Genomic DNA, 19,196 nt, shown 5'->3' on the forward strand with positions numbered 1-19,196 from the left:
TGCAGCCACTCTAGAAAACAGTATGGAAGTTCCTCAAAAAAATAAAAATAGAACTACCCGACAACCCAGCAATTGCACTACTAGGTATCTATCCATGGGATACAGGTGTGCTGTTTCGAAGGGGCATGTGCACCCCATGTTTATAGCAGCGCTATCGACAATAGCCAAAGTATGGAAAGAGCCCAAATGTCCATCGATGGATGAATGGATAAAGATATATACACAACACATAATATATGTAATGGAGTATTACTCGGCAATCAAAAAGAATGAAATCCTGCCATTTGCAACTACGTGGATGGAACTGGAGGGTATCATGCTAAGTGAAATTAGTCAGAGAAAGACAAAAATCCTACGACTTCACTCATATGAGGACTTAAACAGACAAAACAGACGAACATAAGGGAAGGGAAACAAAAATCATATAAAAACAGGGAGGGGGACAAAACAGAAGAGACTCTTAAATATAGAGAACAAACGGAGGGTTACTGGAGGGGCTGTGGGAGGGGGGATGGGCTAAATGGGGAAGGGGCACTAAGGAATCTACTCCTGGAATCATTGTTGCACTACATGCTGACTAACATGGCTGTAAATTTAAAAATAAATAAATAAAATTTTAAAAATAATAATAATAAATTAAATTTTTTGTATATAAACAAACAAACAAACAAACAAATAACTCACTCACTCCACGAGGGGAGTCTGCATGGCTCAGTGGGTTAAGTGTCTGACTTTCGATTTCGGCTCAGGTCATGATCTCACAGTTTGTGAGTTCCAGCCCCAAGGAAGGCTCTGTGCTGACAGCACGGAGCCTGCTTTGGATTCTCTGTCTCCCTCTCTCTCTGCCCCTCCCTCACTCATGCTTGTTCTGTCTCTCTCTCTCTCAAAAATAAACACCAAATAAATAAATAAATAAATATACTTTTAAAAAATAAAATAAAATAAAATAAAATAAAAAATAAAATGACTCTAAGAGCTTAATAGTTTTTTATGATCTTTTTGTCTTCAGGTAGATTTTTTAAAGCAAAGACTACTTTTTGCAGTGAAGGAAGTTATACTAAATGTTTCTGTATAGGGTAAGGTAGGGTTCAATTTCATTTTTTTTTTGCACATGGCCATCCAGTTTTCTCAACACCATTTGCTGAAGAGACTAGTCTTTCCCCATTGTGTATTCTTGGAACACTTACATAAGATCTATTGACCATGTAAGCGTTGGCTTAATTCCGGGCTCTGTATTCTGTTCTATCAGTCTATATGTCTGTCTTTATACCAGTACCATACTATTTTAATCGCTGTAGCTTTGTAATATATCTTGAAATCAGGAAGCATGATACTTTCATCTTTTTTCTTTCCCCAGATATTTTGTGGTTCCAGATGAAGTTGGGGATTTTTTTCCTGTTACTGCGAAAAATGCAATTAGGATTTCAATGGGTACGGTGTTGAATTTGTAAATGTTTTTGGCAATATGGGCATTTTAACAATATCAAGTCTTCTAATTCATGAACGTAGGACATCTTTCCATTTATTAGAGACACAGCTGATTTTTGTATATTGATTTTATATCCTACAACTTTATTGAATTTGTGAATTAGTTCTACGAGTATCTTTTTTGGCAGAATCTTTAGGGTTTCTGCATACAAGGTCATGTCATCTATAAACAGAGATAATTTTGCTTCTTTCTTTCTGATTTGGACGCTTTTTATTTCTTTTTCTTGCTTAACTCAATAGCAAATGGTAGTAGTAATAATAATGACCCAATCAAAAAATGAGCAGAGCATCTGAATAGACATTCTTCCAAAAAAAGCCATAAAAATAGCCAACATTTATATGGAAAAGTGTTCAGCATCGCAAATCATCAGGGAAATGCAGATGAAAACCACAATGAGCTATCACCTCATACCTGTTAAGATGGCTATTTTTTAGATGTTTATTTATTTTTGAGGGGGGGAGGGGCAGAGAGAGGGAGACAGAATCCAAAGCAGGTTCCGAGCTGTAAGCACAGAGCCTGACGTGGAGCTTGAACCCACAAACCTCAAGATCGTGACCTGAGCTGAAGTCAGATGCTCAACTGATTGAGCCACCCAGGCACCCCTGGATGGCTATTTATTCTTTAAAAAAAAAAAAAAAAGCAAGATAATAAATGTCAGTGAGGATATGGAGACAGAGAGCCCTGGCACACTATTGATAGAAACGGACATCGTTACAGCCATTAGGGAAAACAGTATGGAGGTTCCTCAAAAAATTAAAAATAAAACTATCCTATGATCCAGCAATCCCACTGCTGGGTTTTACCCAGAGGAATTGAAATCAGGATCTCAAAGAGATACCTACACTCACATGTTCATCTCAGTCATATTGACGATTGCCAAGGTGAGGAAACCACCTAATGTCCACCAACAGAAGAGTAGCAAGAGAATATTTTTCAGCTTTTAAAAAGAAAGAAATCCCACTACTTGCCGCAACACGGGTGGACCGATAGGTTCATGATCTGTATGATCTCACCTATATGTAGAATCTGAAATAGACTCATTGAGGGGTGCCTGGATGGCTCTGTCGGTTGAGCGGCCGACGTCGGCTCAGCTCATGATCTCATGGCTAGTGAGATCGAGCCCCACGTCAGGCTCTGCGCTGACAGCTCAGAGCCTGGAGCCTGCTTCTGATTCTGTGTCTCCCTCTCTCTCTGCCCCTCCCCCACTCATGCTCTGTCTCCCTCTGTCTCAGAAATAAATAAACGTTAAGACGATTTTTTTAAATAGACTCATTGAGGCAGAGAGTAGAATGGTTGTTGCCAGGGGCTGGGGAGAGGGAAAATGGGAGGGTGATGGTCAAAGGTACAAAGTTACCAGGTGTCTGGGTGGTTCAGTCTGTTGAGCGTCCGACTCTTGATTTTGACTCAGGTCCTGATCTCATGGTTTGTGAGATCGAGCCCCGAGTAGGGCTCTGCGTTGACCGTGCGGAGCTTGCTTAGGATTCTCTCTCTCTCCCTCTTTCTCCGTTCCTCCCTCCCTCTCTCTCTGTCTCTCTCTCTCAAAATAAATAAATACGCTTAAAACAAATATTTTTTTAAAAAGGTACAACGTTTCAGTTATGCATGATGAGTAAGTTCTGGAGATGTCAGACACAGTATGGTGACTGTGATTAACAATACTGTAATTGTATACCTTCACTTTGCGAAGAGGGTGGATCTTAATTTAACTGTTATTACTACATCTACATAAAAATAATAATAATAATAAAGGGGGTGGGAGGAAACTTTGGGAGGTGGTGAAGATGTCCTTGGCCTTGTTTGTAGTGACAGTCTCATGAGTGGATACTTATTCCCAAGCGTGTCGAGTTGTATACATAAAATATGTACAGCTCTTACCTGGCAATCAGACATCAACAAAGTCACTTTAAAATGGGGGCGCCTGGGTGGCTCAGTCAGTTAAGCGGCCGACTTCAGCCCGGGTCACGATCTCGCGGTCCGTGAGTTCGAGCCCCGCGTCGGGCTCTGTGCTGACAGCTCGGAGCCTGGAGCCTGTTTCAGATTCTGTGTCTCCCTCTCTCTGACCCTCCCCCATTCGTGCTCTGTCTCTCTCTGTCTCAAAAATAAAAATTAAAAAATAAATAAATAAATAAATAAATAAATAAATAAATAAATAAAATAAATAGGGGCGTCTGGGGGGCTCAGTTGGGTAAGCATCCAACTTCGACCTCAGGTCATGATCTCACAGTTCGAGCCCTGCATCGGGCTCCGTGCTGACAGCTCGAAGCCTGGAGCCTGCTTCGGATTCTGTGTCTCCCTCTCTCTCTCTGCCCCTCCCCTGTTCACACTCTGTCTCTCTCTAAAAAAAAATTAAGAAATAAATTAACATTTTAAAAAATTTAAAAAATACATAAAACTAAAAATACATAAAAACATGCATGATGTTAACTTTATTTTTTTAAGTTTATTTCTTTATTTTGAGAGAGTGTGTGTGTGAGCAGGGGAGGGATAGAGAGACAGAGAGACAGAGAGACAGAGAGAGAGAGAGAGAGAATCCCAAGCAGGCTCCACACTGGCAGTACAAAGCCCGACACAGGGCTTGAACTCACCAACCATGAAATCATGACCTGAGCCTAAACCAAGAGTCGGATACTTAACCGACTGAGCCACCCAGGCGCCCCAAGCCATACATGCTATTAAAAAAGAGAAGAGGAGAGAAAACTATTACCGATTGAAAGAGATTTCATTGACATGTCACCTACATACCACGTGGGGCCATTTTGTGCATTCTGATTAAAATAACATGAACTGCAAAAAGACATTAAAAATTTTTTTTTAATATTTATTTATTATTGAGAGACAGAGAGACAGAGTATGAGCAGGGGAGGGGCAGAGAGAGGAGGAAACATAGAATCCGAAGCAGGCTCCAGGCTCTGGGCGGTCGGCACGGAGCCCGATGCGGGGCTCGAACTCACCGACTATGAGATCACGACCCAAGCTGAAGTCGGACGCTCAACCGACTGAGCCACCCAGGTGCCCCTGTAATAATTATTTTTAGAAATGAGCCTCAGGTACGTACAATCACATCTGATAGACCTGGAGATGGGAAGGGAGGCAAGAGAATTCAGATTTACATGACGCGAAATAAGTTCCTTTGCCAACACGAAGGAGGCTTACCCACTCCCTGACTCCGTGTTCCTCTCCCTCTGAGCCACTGTGTCCCAAGAAAGAGAGAGAGCAGTGGGGGAAAAAAAAAAGACTGATGTCCCTAGTGGCCCACGTCCCTCTGCGAGGTGGCAAATATGAAATAATTACATAACTGGGGGCAAGATACCTCTGTTGTAGAGGAGAAAAGAGAAGAAGGCATTTTCCTTGAGTCTCTACTCGTCAGTATAGAAGGGAAAGAAATCCAATACAGATCAGCTCGGGCAAGCGTGGGAATGAGGACTTGTGTGGCCGGAAAGTTTGAAGTGAGAGCTCGTGTCCAACAGCGGATCCAGAGATTCGACTATTGACAGGAGGATCTCTCTCCTTCTCTTGTAGCTTCGCTTCTCCCGGGGAGGGGGTTGGGGGGCGGGGGTGGGGAGGAGGCTCATCGTCGCCGTCTTCCGAGGTGGTGACGGAGGGGTAAGTAAGCACGGCTCTATGCACCTCCAGTTTGGCATCTGCTAACTTTACAACCACAGTCAATGGAGACCTCCGGTCTCTTGGTGTCTGCACGGAGTCCCCGGGAATAGCTCTGAGTGGCCCCGTTGGGTCGTGTGTCCACCCCTTGGGTCAATCGCTGTAGTCCGTAGATGGGTTGCTATGATCGAGGAGTCGCTGCAGGTCCCACGCTGCTCTAGAGCATGAGGCCTGCGTCAGGGACAGAAGTAGGGGGGGGGGACGAGTGGAATGTGTGACATCAGGACAACCATGGGTGCTCACGCCAACAGTGAGGAGGGCCAGCCGGGTGACAGAGGAGTTCGGGGGACGTGGACGTACAGAAGGCATCTGTGGGCCCTAGTTCAGAGGGATGCTGAGGGCAGAATCCAGAACGAAGGGACCTCACAGCTGCACGGAGCGCTCCGATCCTAGGCAGGAGCGCCTCCCCCTCCTTGCAGACTTTTAGCGCGTCCAGAAATGGCCCTTGGCGTGTGTCGCCGGGGCTACTGCTGGCCTTTCGTAACCCTACCCACTCACTGACACTGCCAGGCACCAACTCCCCTGACTCTCTACAGGAAGGTTCCTTTTATTACGAACGGTGACATACTCGGTTTTTGCAAAAAGACAGAACAGCCAGTGGACTGATGTCTCTAGAAGCAGTCCTCGACCAGTGACAGTAGAGCATTGAGGATAATGTCCTCACTTCCTCTGTCCTCACCTGAGACAACTCAGGGCTCCACTCTGTCTCCCAGAGCCCCCAGTGGGACGGAGCCCCAGCTGTCCCCGAGGGAGCTCACATGACTATGCATCATCTATTGAGTTCCTTCCCTGTTGTACTTTCCCAACGTCCCATTGGTGTTTCCTAGGAATGCCTCCCAGATGAACTTGTGCATGTGAATCCTTGTTTCAGGGTCTGTGGCTGAGGGAGTCTGAACCAAGGGGTTGCTCAAACCAGTGGGGCTAAGAGAGCTTTGGAGGATACATCTGAGCATACCCAAGGGAGTTTTTGGAAGTCAAGCACATTGGGTTAAGAATCCTGGGATTTGGAAAGAAAAGAGGGAAGAAGGGAGGGGGGGTGGGAAGGAAGGAAGGAAGGAAAGAAGGAAATATGAGACGAGACAAACAAATAATGAGCCCATCGCCTGGAAAGAAAAACCACGCTACAGACGTACCGAATAAGCGAATTAGAACTAAGTAAATGAATGAAAAAGTTAAGGTCCCCTTCATGTTAGCTTTGTGAAGGATGGAACCCTGTTCTTCTCTGAACACTCGGCTACCAACAAACGATTCAGAAGAGGTGCCAAATAAAGCAATACCAATTTCTTAACATAAAACCACCCATCGGGATTTTCTTTTCCTCCCCTGCAAAAATGGCGGGCAGTCACAACGAGAATGCCACCACCTCCCTCAAAGGCGCTGGGGAGGAGGAAATGCAGTGAGACTTTGTGCAAGAGAGAGGACTCCTCTCAGGGGAATCTTTGTCACGGCGATGCTCCGTGAGCACAAGGCTGGGTCGCCATGATGGCGCGGACAACGTGGCAGCGACTTTCTCACCGAACTGTCCCTCACCCTCCACATAGTAGCGACTCAGTTAGCAATGGACACCCACAGGTGTTTCTCATCTCACTCATGTCATTTAGTGCCCCCTACTTGAACCTCCAGTCGAGGGATCACCCAACAGACGGCCGGTCCTATGAGAGATGTCGATACCCACCTACCTTCCTCTTGAATGTTTCCTGTCGAGTGTGAAATGTGGCTCAGCTTTAGGACTCCTGAGGACAAGCCCCTGATTTCACACAAATCGACCGGCGTGTATTTCACACGCGTGTCCTTTTCTTCTTCCGTGGCTACTTGGGAGACGTGATTGAAGGACGGCTGTGGCGGAGGGTCATGGAACAAAATATAAGGTTGCAGGCTGTGGTTGGAAGCTTCTGGGCATAGTAATGGGGGAGCTTCATTCCTAGGCAGTGAATGAAGGCAAGGGGATGGCGTAAACGTTTATTTTAAGGTGGCGGGGGGGGGGGGGAGGGGGAGTCATTTATTTTTCAGGCAGAAAGTTTATACAGCTTGAGAGAATTATTTGGGAGGAAATGAAGTCCATGGCTTACGATGCTTGTGAGCCTTGCCCGCCTCCCTTCTCCCTCCCCAGCTATGAAAGCGAGAAGGCTGACCCCTCCCCTCCAGGCCCCTGCGTACCCAGATCTCACTGTCGCTGGCGGGACGACAGACATTCGCACAGGGGCAGTTGTTGTTGGAAACACGTCGCAGCCTCAGAAGTCCCCACTGAAGGATAAACCCAAGCAGGTGTTTCGGCTGTAATGAAGCCGGTCCCTGAAGGAAAAGCTTCTGAGACAAACATTAGCCCGGACTGGGCCACTCATCTGTGATGTGACCCTGAGCCTCAGTGTCTCCACTTGCAAATATGTTGGGGTGGGGGGCTAGATGCTCTCAAGGTTCCCCTTAGCTCTAGTATGACATTTTCAGAAACGTCATCGGGGGTGTGTTTACTCACGGGTGTCTGGCAACAGTCTGTCGTATTCTTCCTCGGGTCCTGTTTCACACTCGTGTTCCTTTCCCAACCTATCGTGCTTTACGCTGTCCTTCCGAAGAGCCCTACTGAATGCACCCCTGTCTTTGGTTTCCTTATTTATACAAAGAGGGTGACAATAATAATGATCGCAATGGTAATTTCCTCTTGTTTAAAAGGATATTGTGAACATACATGGAAAGTTCTGGCACATAGTAAGTCCTAATAAACATGGGTGTTTTTCTTCCTCTCTCACGTACTTCTGCCCACAGAGTTTCTTTTAATTTTGATGATTACATTTACAAAAATTTTTTAAAGTAAGCTCTACACCCAACACGGGGCTCGAACTCACAACCCCGGGATCAAGAGTTCCATGCTCCGCCCACTGAGCCAGCCAGGAGCCCCCCTGCATTTAAAATTTTGTGGATGATATTTTTTAACGTTAAGTGACCTCCCCACTATGTATTGAAAAATATTATTCCAAAGTAAAATCTGAACTTCCTCAGACTGCCAAAGGGACTCGAAGTGTCTTGGGTTCGGCCAGTCCAGAACTTTCTGGTGACAACTTATCACTTGTTACACCTGCTTGAAATTTTTCCAGCCTTGAAAATCTTTCATTCAAATCAGTGACAAAAATGTCTTCTCTACATGGCCATTTCTCTGGCATCCTCTGTCTGCTTCTGTAGGTCACTGATTTTGTTTTTTTATTAGAAGCATTGGTCCGTGGCTTCTTTTATTTTATTTTTATTTTTTGAAGAATTGTGGTGATGGGGTGCCTGGGTGGCTCAGCCGGTTAAGCATCTGACTTCGGCTCAGGGCATGATCTCGCCGTTCGTGGGTTCGAGCCCCGCGTCGGGCTCTGTGCTGATGGCTGGGAGCCCGGAGCCTGCTTCGGATTCTGTGTCTCCTTCTCTCTCTGCCCCTCACCCCACTCGCTCTCTGACTCTCTCAAAAATAAATAAGCATTAAAAAAAAAAATAAAGAATTGTGGTGAACTGCCTATCACATAAAATTGACCACTTTCCATTGTACAGCTAAACGGCATTAAGTACGTCCACCTCATTGTGTTATCTCCTAAAACCCAAACTTCTGGAGCACCTGGGTGCCCCAGTCGGTTAAGCATCTGACTCTTGGTTTTGGCTCAGGTCACGATCTCGTGGGTCGCGAGCTTGAGCCCCGCGTCGGGCCCTGCGCTGGCAGCGTGGAGCCTGCTTGGGATTCTCTCTCTCTCCCCCCCTCTCTCTCTCTGCCTCTCTTTCTTTCTCAAAATAAATAAGTAAACTTTTTAAAAAAGATAAAAAAATAAAACTCAAACTTCTCACCCATTAACACGAACTCCCCACCCCACCCCCCACCCCCAGCTCCTGGAAACCCCTGCTCCATTTTTGACTCTATGCAACTCTATCATAGGGATGCATATATATGAGAAAAACAGTGTTATATAGGACTTGGTTTCTGTGGTTTCAGGCATCCACTGGGGCTAAGGGGGACTACTATACGTGAAATTTTCTTTTTTTTTTAATGTATATTTATTTATTTTGAGAGAGACAGAGCGAGCAGGGGAGGGGCAGAGAGAGAGGGTGAGACACAGAATCCGAAGCAGGCTCCGGGCTCTGAGCCGTCGGCACAGAGCCCGACGCGGGGCTCGAACCCACGAACCGTGAGAGCCTGACCTGAGCCCAGTTCGGACGCTTAACCGACTGAGTCGCCCAGGAATGGTTTGTGTCTTCAGACAGTTCCCGAGTGATTCCAGAAGGTCAGGCAAAGCAACAGGGACCCTGCGTGGATGTAAAGATTGAAAGAATTCAGCTCTGGGCTGTGGTCCCCCGAGGAGGTCAAGAGAAGGCATGAGATGATAATCCCTGTAGGGACCTGTTGACTTCCAGAGACAAGAGAAGGGATCATTATTTACTGATAACCTGCCATTTCACGGTAATTCCCAGCGTGCTATTGTACAGCCTAGTTCAATGCCCCCTGATATTAAGTATAATGAAGAGTCTTGCGGCCCCCTGAGGTTACATCACGCAGGAAGGAAGCAAACGTGTGCACAAACAGGAAGGTGTGATCTTTCTCGATGAGTCGTCCCTCCCTCCCCACATTGCCCACCCCCCAGACCCCAGGCAGCGGGGAGAGGACGCAGAGGCCCCCGGGGTACCTTTGTCAGGTTTCACAGGCCACCATCCCGGTATGACTTCCCCCCAGGGCTCTCGAGCCCCGCCCCCCAGAAGCATGCCCCATCTTGCTCCCATGCAGCAGCCTGAGTGGGAAATGAAGGGTCGGTGACCCATGTTGAACACCACGGAGACTCCCCTCCATACTCCTCACCTGTTCAGTGCGCTAAAGGCCTTGCACGTAACTTCTTGTGTGAGGTGCACAGAAATCCCAAGAGCCAAGTTGCACCGGTCCCATTTTACGAAAAGGGCCACAGAGGCTCCGAGAGCCCCGGTAGTCCACAGCTAATCAACGCGTCCGTCACATCCTGGTGCTCCCCAACCGCAATATTACACTGCCCCTTGGAACCAGGACTTTGACCAACTGAGCTACCCAGGCGCCTCATCTTCTAGACTTTTGAAAGAGAGTGTTGGGGCTCCTGGGTGGCTCAGTCAGTTAGCATCCAACTTCGGTTCAGGTCATGATCTCGCGGTTCGTGGGTTTGAGCTCCGCGTCGGGCTCTGTGCTGACAGCTTAGAGCCCAGAACCTGGATCCCGCTTCGGATTCTGTGTCTCCCTCTCTCTCTGTCCCTCTCCCTGCTCGTACTCTCACACTCTCTGTCTCTCTCTCTCTCTAAAATAAATAAACATGAAAAAAAGAGAGAGAGCGAGAGAGTGTTAACCTGTTCCTTCAATCAACACATGGCTGCCATGTGTCACATTATGGGGCGCCTGGGTGGCTCAGTTGGTTGAGCGTCTAACTCTTGATTTCAGCTCAGGTCATGATCCCAGGGTCGTGAGATCGAGCCCCATGTCGGGCTCCATGCTGAGTGCACAGGGATTGTCTCTCCCTCTGACCCTCTCTCCTGCTCTCTCTGAAAAAAAAACAAAAAAAAAAAAACAATTACATTATCACAGATATACATAAACAATTTATATACATCCATATGTGTATACATATTTGTGAACTGTATTTAATTCCTGACTTAATTCTTCATGTATATGTACATATATTCTTTACATATACTTACACATTTATACATATGTATGAAGAATCGGGTAAAAACCTAAATACATTATATATGTAATATATGTATACATATGCACATTATAAATATAACATGAATCAGGTCAGAAAGAAATGACATAGTTACTATTCACTATTCACTCTCTGTAGGAGCTCAGTAATGTATCCCTGACATTCTAATGAGCATTGTTGGAAATTCTGGGGCACCTGAGTGGCTCTCAGGTTGGGCATCTGACTTCAGCTCAGGTCATGATCTCACATCTTGTGGGTTCGAGCCCTGCATCGGGCTCTGTGCTGACAGCTCGGAGCCTGGAGCCTGCTTCTGATTCTGTGTCTCCCTCTCTTTCTGCTTCTCCCCCGCACTCGTGCTCTCTCTCTCTCTCTCTCTCTCTCAGTCTTTCGCTCTCAAAAATAAATAAGCATTAAAAAAGAATTTTAAGAATTGTTGGAAATTCTAACCATTCCACATCTCAAATTCTCCAGTTTGTTGCAAATGTATTTCCCCTCAAAATAACACTATAAAAATTAAAACAGCAATAACAACAACAACAGCAGCAACATCAATCATAAAAAGAACTTGACATGTGTGATGTAGCTCAGGCCAAGTTCAATGTTCATAGTTGCTGTCCAGTGAAATGTGAAGGAGTCAGAGGTTAGGGAGATTTAAGCATGGATTGCTCTGCAACCCTTATAATATAAATATTTCCAGAATGCCTACCCACTGAAGGCAGAATTACAAGATACTGGAAGGTATTCCATGTTCATGGAAACCAGCCCAGCTCGTATTTTGGTGACCTTGCCTAGACCAAGGCTTCGGACAGAGAGGTCACTATCGTGTCTCGTACACGCGCGTGTACTTCTCACCACAGTAGATGCTTCTTCGGTTCAGAGTAGCCATCAGAACTCGACATTCCTGCCAGATTGCTAGTGCTTTGAAGGCAAGTCTGTGCAGGACTGGACCGCAAAGACTCTGGGCTTCCTACAGGAATCTGGGAATCTCAGGCTACCACGGGGATTTCTGTTCACGCGGAGAGGCTTGGATTTTAGCTGGTCTCAGGAGCCAGGACCAACGCCACTGGGTGGGAGCCACTGGGAGCCTGACTGCAAGTGTGGGGTCTCATTTGTCTTCTGCAGCCTTTTCAAGGATCTAAATCTTTCTAGTCTCTCTTGACCTCCAATTTCAACTCCCTTCCGCTGATTGTCAAACTTTGGAGGCCAACCGTGGGGAGAGGAAGAAAGCTTGAACCAAAAATGTCCCTGGAGGTGTGAGGGCAGTGCATTGAAAATTTTTCTCGGTCAGACTCTACGGCACATTTGTTTTAATTTTCACGCCATGGGCCTCCCCCACCCCAGCCCCCGGGCAGAATAAATAAGACTAAGCAGACTGTTGGCACTACAAACTGGTAAGGTCGTAGAGCAACTCAGACTCTCACACATCACTTTGGGAATGTAGATAGATGCTATCACTTTGGAAAGCCGCTCTTAGCAGAGTCTAATAAAGCTGAACCTATGTATGTTCCCCCGACCTAAAGATCCCACTCCTCGAGGTATGCTTTCCCCAAAACTGAGTGCTTAGGGACACCAAAAGACAAGCACAAGAATATTTACAGACGTAGGTGCCCTAAGCCCAGACTGGAAATAAATTAAATGTCCATTAGGAACAGAATGGAGGAACGCCTGGGTGCGGCTCGGTCAGCGGAGCGTCTGACTCTTGATTCTGGCTCAGGTCATGATCTCACGGTTCGTGGGTTCGAACTCCCGAGTCGAGCTCTGCGCTGAGAGTGTGGAGCCTGCTTGGGATTCTCTCTCTCTCTCTCTCTGTCTCCCTCCCTCTCTCTCTCTGCCCTCCCCACCTCACACTCATGCATGCTCTCTCTCTCTCTCAAAATAAATAAATAAACTTAAAAAAAACAGAGTGGATAAGTAGATACGGTACACTCGCGAAATAGATTACTACACAGCCACGAAAAAGCGCAAACTCCAGCTAAATGCAAAACTATGAACGAATTCACAGACGTAATGTGACAGAAAGAAACCAGACACAAAAGAGGACATCCTGTGTGGTTCCATTTGTGCGAACTTCAAAAATAGACAAACGAATCGATGGCGATAGAAGTCAGAATAGTGGTCGCCTTTGTGGGGCGAGAATGGACCAGAAGGAAGTTTATGGGAGCCACGGAGGGTGCAGGAACTAAGCCTGGTGGTGTTTACACGGGTGTATACTTGGGGAAAGTCCCCCGGGTGCTCATGTAGCATTTGAGCATTTTACTGCATATAAGTTATACTTCCAAACAAAGAAAAAGACACTATATGTTAGCCAACTTGGATTGAAATAAAATTTAATAAGGAAAAAGAAAATGAAATACGCACGTTTACTCTGTGACAGGGACACGTGTGTTTGCGAGCAAAGCACTTACCAAGAGACCAAGAGGAAGGGCACATTTTCTAGCTGGACCCAGCGTCCCACGTACAAATGGGGATGTTTTCCCCCCTCACCCAGGTCAGCAACACCCACCACGTTCCAATTCCGATGGGGCCCGTGGGTCCCATTGACCCCTTCATGCCCCAGTGTCCCCTGCCTGCCGCCCCCTCATCTCGGAGCAGACATTCCAAGTGCTTCCGCTGGAACTCGGCAAGTGTCCCCCCCCCCCCCACCCGCCACAGGATACCCAGCCAGAGAAAGCGCCTCCTGGTCATCGGTCACGCTGTGCAAGGTTAATTGCTGGTCCCCCGGCAATAATTACACCCACGGTCGGGACAGGACACAAAGCAACAAATTTCAACATCACGGGGCGGAGAGGGCGGGGGAGTCACAAACAGAAAGTCTGGGTTCTTGCAGTTCGTGGCCCGGTGACTGTGTCAAGGCTGTGACAGCAAGTGCCAAAGCCTCAGGTGAGGAAAGAGGGGCTGGACATCAAAGACCTAAAGGCCAGTGGTGTCTGCTCAGCCCCAGGCCACAGCTGCCCTGAGATCTGTGTGTTTGACTCTGGAAACTTCTCAGTTCCAGGCACTCCCAGCCCCTAGAGATGGCAGCCTTCTGGCTCATTCCTGGTTATTCCCGGCTGGGGGGCGGGGGGGGGGGGGGGGGGGCAGCTCTAGCTTCTCCCCCTTCTCCGCCAGCTGCTGGGGAAAAAAGTGCCCACGATTATTAGTAGTCACTGTAGAGGTTTAGTATCTGCTTCGGTCTGCTTCAGAATAATCTGGATGGGGCTTCGTTTCGGTGGCGCCACAGGTCATCACGAGACTGACCATGAATGAATCATTTATGACATGTGGGCGGATGGAGTCTCATAAGACCATTGTCTCTACTTTTGTGTTTGAAATTTTCCATATTAACAAGTTGTTTTTGGTTTTGGTTTTTGGTTTTTTTTTAATGCTTTCAGTTCCCGGCTCAGCCACTGTGTGGCTCAGTCGGTTAAGCGTCCGACTTCGGCTCAGGTCGTGATCTCACAGCTCATGAGTTCGAGTCCCGTGTCGGGCTCTGTGCTGACAGCTCAGAGCCTGGAGCCTGCTTCTGATTCTGTGTCTCCCTCTCTCTCTCTCTCTGCCCCTCCCCTGCTTGTTCTCTCTCTCCTCTCCCTCTCTCTCAAAAATAAATAAACATACAAGTTTTTTTTTAATTAAAAAAGGTTTTAAAAAATGCTTTCATTGCCCTAGACTGCTAAAATGCAATAAACGATTTACTAAGCTGGAGAAGTAAAAAGCAAGAACGTGAGTGAAATGAAGGTCCTTAAGAGGCATCTCAAGCATCAGAAGGAGCAGAGGAAAACGAACAATCCATAAAGGCCAAAGCACGAGGCTGGCTTGGGAAGCTTCCTGAGCAGTGGTGGGAAGGGGTGGGTCCTGGCGGGGGAGAGCAAGCGTGTGCTCCCTGCCTCAGCCCCTGGGACAGAGAGGCGGGAAGGCTCCAGTGCAGGTTCTGGTGGGCTGGGTGCCACGGTCCGGAGACTGCCCCCCGCCAGGCTCCTTGGTTGCGGGCACAGGGTCCTACCGGGGGTCTGGGGTCTCCTGACCCACAGCCAGAAGTGCTCTCCTCACTTTTGCTGTCCTGGCGGACCGCGAAGGGCCTGGGCTCTTGCATCAGACGCACTTTGGTTCACCTCCTTACTCTTCCCGTAGGCGCTGTGTGACCTTGGGCAAGTCACTGAGGCTTTCTGAGTCTCTCTCCTCACCTGTCAAAGGCACGTAAGAACAGACCTGAACTCCGTGGATTGTTGGGAGGGTCAAGGAAGACCACCCTTCCCAAAGGGCCTCGCGTCGCAGGACATTTATATAGTACCGACAGCATACACTGTTTCGGGGGGTCTGAATGAACCCCTTACTGTTCGTAAACCTCGTGGAACCAGACAAAATCGTGTCGTTGCAAGAAAGGAGAGAGGGAGAACGTGTCTTCAGGGAGAAGGTCCCGTCATTCTCAAAGTGGTGAATGACCTTCGCGAGGTCAAACATCATGGCTCTCCATCAGCAACGTCCAGCAAAACTCCCGGCAAGGATAGGAATGTTCGGTACCTGAGTCGCCCCCTGCTGTAGCCACTGGCCACATGTGTCGCTTGAGGCTGGAGAACTGAATTTTTCATTCCATTTAATGGCAAATAAAAGCACAGCTTTAGACAAACTTATTATGCTCACCTCCCAACTGCCCTCTACGAGAGGGTGAGAAAACTAAGGCTCAGAGTAAATAAGCAGGATGCCCCAGATCAGTCAGCGGATGGTCAAGGAGCAAGAATTGGGAGTCCGGGACTGCTGACGTAGGCTTATGTTCTCTCTGCTACATTCTAGAAGCCTCAACACCGCTGGGATCTGCACATTGGCATTGGGGGTGAGTCAGGACGAAGCACGGGGAGGCAGAAGAGGACACACACCCACCTCCCCCATGTGCTAGGGGAGAAGAAGTTCAACTCTCCAGGAAGAGAATTGTCTCGGGTTGGGCTTTCCCAGAAGCAGCTCCCGAGACGAGGTTGTGAAGGCAAGTGGCTTATTTGAGAGGTAACCCAGGAAGCATGTGTAGGGAGTAGGGAAGTGAAGGAGGGAAGGGAGGGAACCCCAAACAGGGTGTGTTAAGGAGCAGGTGTTTACTGTGGGTGCTCCTGTAGAATCCTGGCAGGACCGCTAAGAGACATCATAGAAGGTACATCAGAGTTGGCCACCTACGGGGGGAGGAAGTTGGGGTATTTATACTCTAACTCTTGTTTGTCATTGACCAGGGGCTACTCTCCAGGGAGTCAGCTCCCCAACACTTGAGGCATGAACATGGACTGAGCCTTTCAGAGAAAACCCTCAGATGGAAAGTCCTTGCAGGCATATCTCTCCAGCAAGCACAGATCAGGGAGTACTGAGGCGACACAGTGAGGCACCCATAGCATTTGCTACTGACATCAGAATCCAAGGGCAATCAGTGAAACAACCCAGATGCCTAAATATGGCTCAGAACTTACAGAGAAAGGATATGTTACTTGTGACACAAGTAACTTACTTAAAATTACATACCCATTACTCCAAAGAATCCATCCTTCAGAAACACTTCTCCACGCACGCGATGCTGTAGGGGGCAGCGTTGTTTATAACCAATGAAAAATGAGAACAACCTCAAAGCCCACCAACTGGGGATTTGTAAAATAAATTATGGCACAGCTACATTAGGAAACACTCAGGGGTGCCTGGGTGGCTCAGTCGGTGCAGCGTCCAACTTCGGCTCAGGTCATGATCTTGCAGATCGTGGGTTCGAGCTCCGCGTCGGGCGCTGTGCTGACAGCTCGGGGCCTGGAGCTTGCTTTCGATTCTGTGTCTCCCTCTCTCTCTGTTCCTCCCCTGTTCATGCTCTGTCTCTGTCTCATTCTCTCTCTCTCTAAAATAAATACACATTTAAAAAAATTTAAAAAAAAATTAAAAAAAGGAAATGCTCAGTGGGTGTTTCAATGTGCTGTTGTAGAAAGATGTCCATGATACATCATTAAGGGAAGAGAAGAAAGTTGCAAGAAAATAAGGTGAGCATTTATCTAATGGTTTCTTTTTTAAAAAGTACATAAAAGACGAAGAAAGCTACCGAGTGAGATTGTAGGAGAGGGTTTGGAGACTGTTTGTTCTGCATATACTTTTGCCTTTGCACCTTTGTAATAAGTTCCTATTATTTTCATAATAAAACCAAGGCAAAATTATCTGTGTAATAAAAGCTCAAACTTCCTGGCAGGACAAAGTCATAGCTACACAGACACTAGGAAGGGACATCTTCAAGGGCTAGTGGGGCTGGGCCAGGAAGTGGCCAGTGCTCCCTTGAGCCATCCACTCGGCCAATGGCAGGGAGCACTGGGGTCATCCCGCCAAAGTCGGGGGAAGCAGGTAAAACAAACTCTTGTATTGCCAAGTCACCAGCATTTGACAGTTGCCAGGGACATCCAGCTGCTTGCTTATCCTTGGTCTCCAGTTGTCCTTTCTCTTTATTTGGCAAGTATTCACTGAGCACCTGCTATGTGCCAGACCCTGATTTAGAAAGTAGGGTGATCCAGGGGAGCCTACCCTCAGGGAGCCTCCTCCCAAGACAAGGAGGGCCCACCAAGTACACACGGTAAAACCTTGGATTCTCTCTCTCCTCTGTCTCTCTTTCTCTCTCGCTGAGGGATAGAGGGCGATCGTCTGTCATTCTCGGATGCTCGGTCTCAGACCGCGGTGTTTGGCAGAAATCAGTGACGTTTGAGAACGTTGGAAGGTGCCCACAACTGGCACTGGTGTAATTTTTTGTCCCTTCAAAGCACCTATGGACAGTCCTTTGCTTTTGCAGACAAGAGGAAGCTTAGGAACGCTCTGCTTCATTCTAGGCCAGGCTGCCTGCGGATATAGACCCTTTCCTCCGCCACCTTATTACCTGTTACATTGAATACGGTATATGACCAGTTTATTGATACGGAACTGTAGTCAACATCCGTGCGAGCATATACAAGGGCCCCCGTGCAGAAAAAGATTCCACTGAGCCAGGAGACAGCAGTGATTCCGTTAGTGATCGTGAAAGTCGTCCTGCACAATAATCCTCCTCTCTCGTCTCCCTCATGCCAACCTTGATGGTTTTCAAAGTTAAGTGCACGTGAATTTGTCTCTTTTTCTTTAATGTTGTATTTTATTTATTATTCTGTATTATATTACAGTATTGGAATCCTTTTTATATGTATTATATCATATATACATTTTATATGTATATACATATATACATTGTATATACATATACATTGTATATATACATATACATTGTATATACATTTTATATGTATTATATTACAGTATTGTCATCATTTTTATATGAATATTTTGGGGTTGTGGAATGAATCATCTGAGTTTCCATTATTCCCTACAGGGAAATTCGCTTTCATATACAAGTGTTTTGATTATTTATTTTTTTAATGTTTATTTATTTTTGAAGGAGAGAGAGAGAGAGAGAGAGAGAGAGAGAGAGAGAGAGAGAGAACAAGCGGGGGAGGGGCAGAGAGAGAGGGAGACACAGAATCCGATGCAGGCTCCAGGCTCTGAGGTATCAACACAGAGCCCCGAACCCACGAACCAAGGTTTTACTCTATTTGCACAGTTATTTAATTGATGTGTTAAGTGCCATGAAGAAGTGCAGGGGGCGACAAGGATGCATCATACGGTGACCTATTGCATGAAACATGGAGAAAAGAAATCCCCTTCCACATGAGTTTTTTTAGCTGCTCTTTTGAGAACAAAGTGAACTTTGTTAACTATAGTAAGCTACAAAGTTCCAAATGAAATAAATTTCGGTGAGCTCCCCACCCCCCCGGGCTGACAGGCATATGCTAGCTTGCTGTCCAAAGTAGAACAACGCTGGCTCTATTTCCTCCCCTTTCACTGTGACTCAGCCCGAATCCTGACTACAAAGGTCCTCTAGGATTTTCATCTGAATCCACCCAGCACTTGGGGTTTTTCTTCTTTGGGGAGAAAAAAAAAAATCTTAGAAGACCACCCTTGAAAGGGGCCTCTCTTCCAATGCAGGCTTCACCTCAACAAAATAATGTAATAAATCTACATGATTCACTATAAGTCCTTGAATGCCTCCAGTGACGGGGAGCTCATTATCTATCAAGGAAGTCCATTTTCAGTTCTTGAGGCTGCAACCATTAGAAAGCTCTTTCTTCTTCTGATTGCTTGGTTTCCACCTGGTCCAACCCTCGGCTGCAATGGAAAAGCCCCCACCCCTTTGAAGCAAGCTTTTGTCTCTCACCAGCTTTTAATTTTTAGGGCTTTACAGTAGGTGCCTTGGCAGGAGGGGTGGGTCAAGGTGTCATCTGTGAGCCCTGTTCATCATGCCTTTGGGAGGCACAAACAGTTAAACCTCAGGCTTCACCTCCCTGGCACCAGGTGCCCATCGAGTTTCGGCC

This window comes from Panthera leo, chromosome D3, assembly GCF_018350215.1.
Source record: "Panthera leo isolate Ple1 chromosome D3, P.leo_Ple1_pat1.1, whole genome shotgun sequence".
In the NCBI taxonomy this organism is placed as follows: Eukaryota; Metazoa; Chordata; class Mammalia; order Carnivora; family Felidae; genus Panthera; species Panthera leo.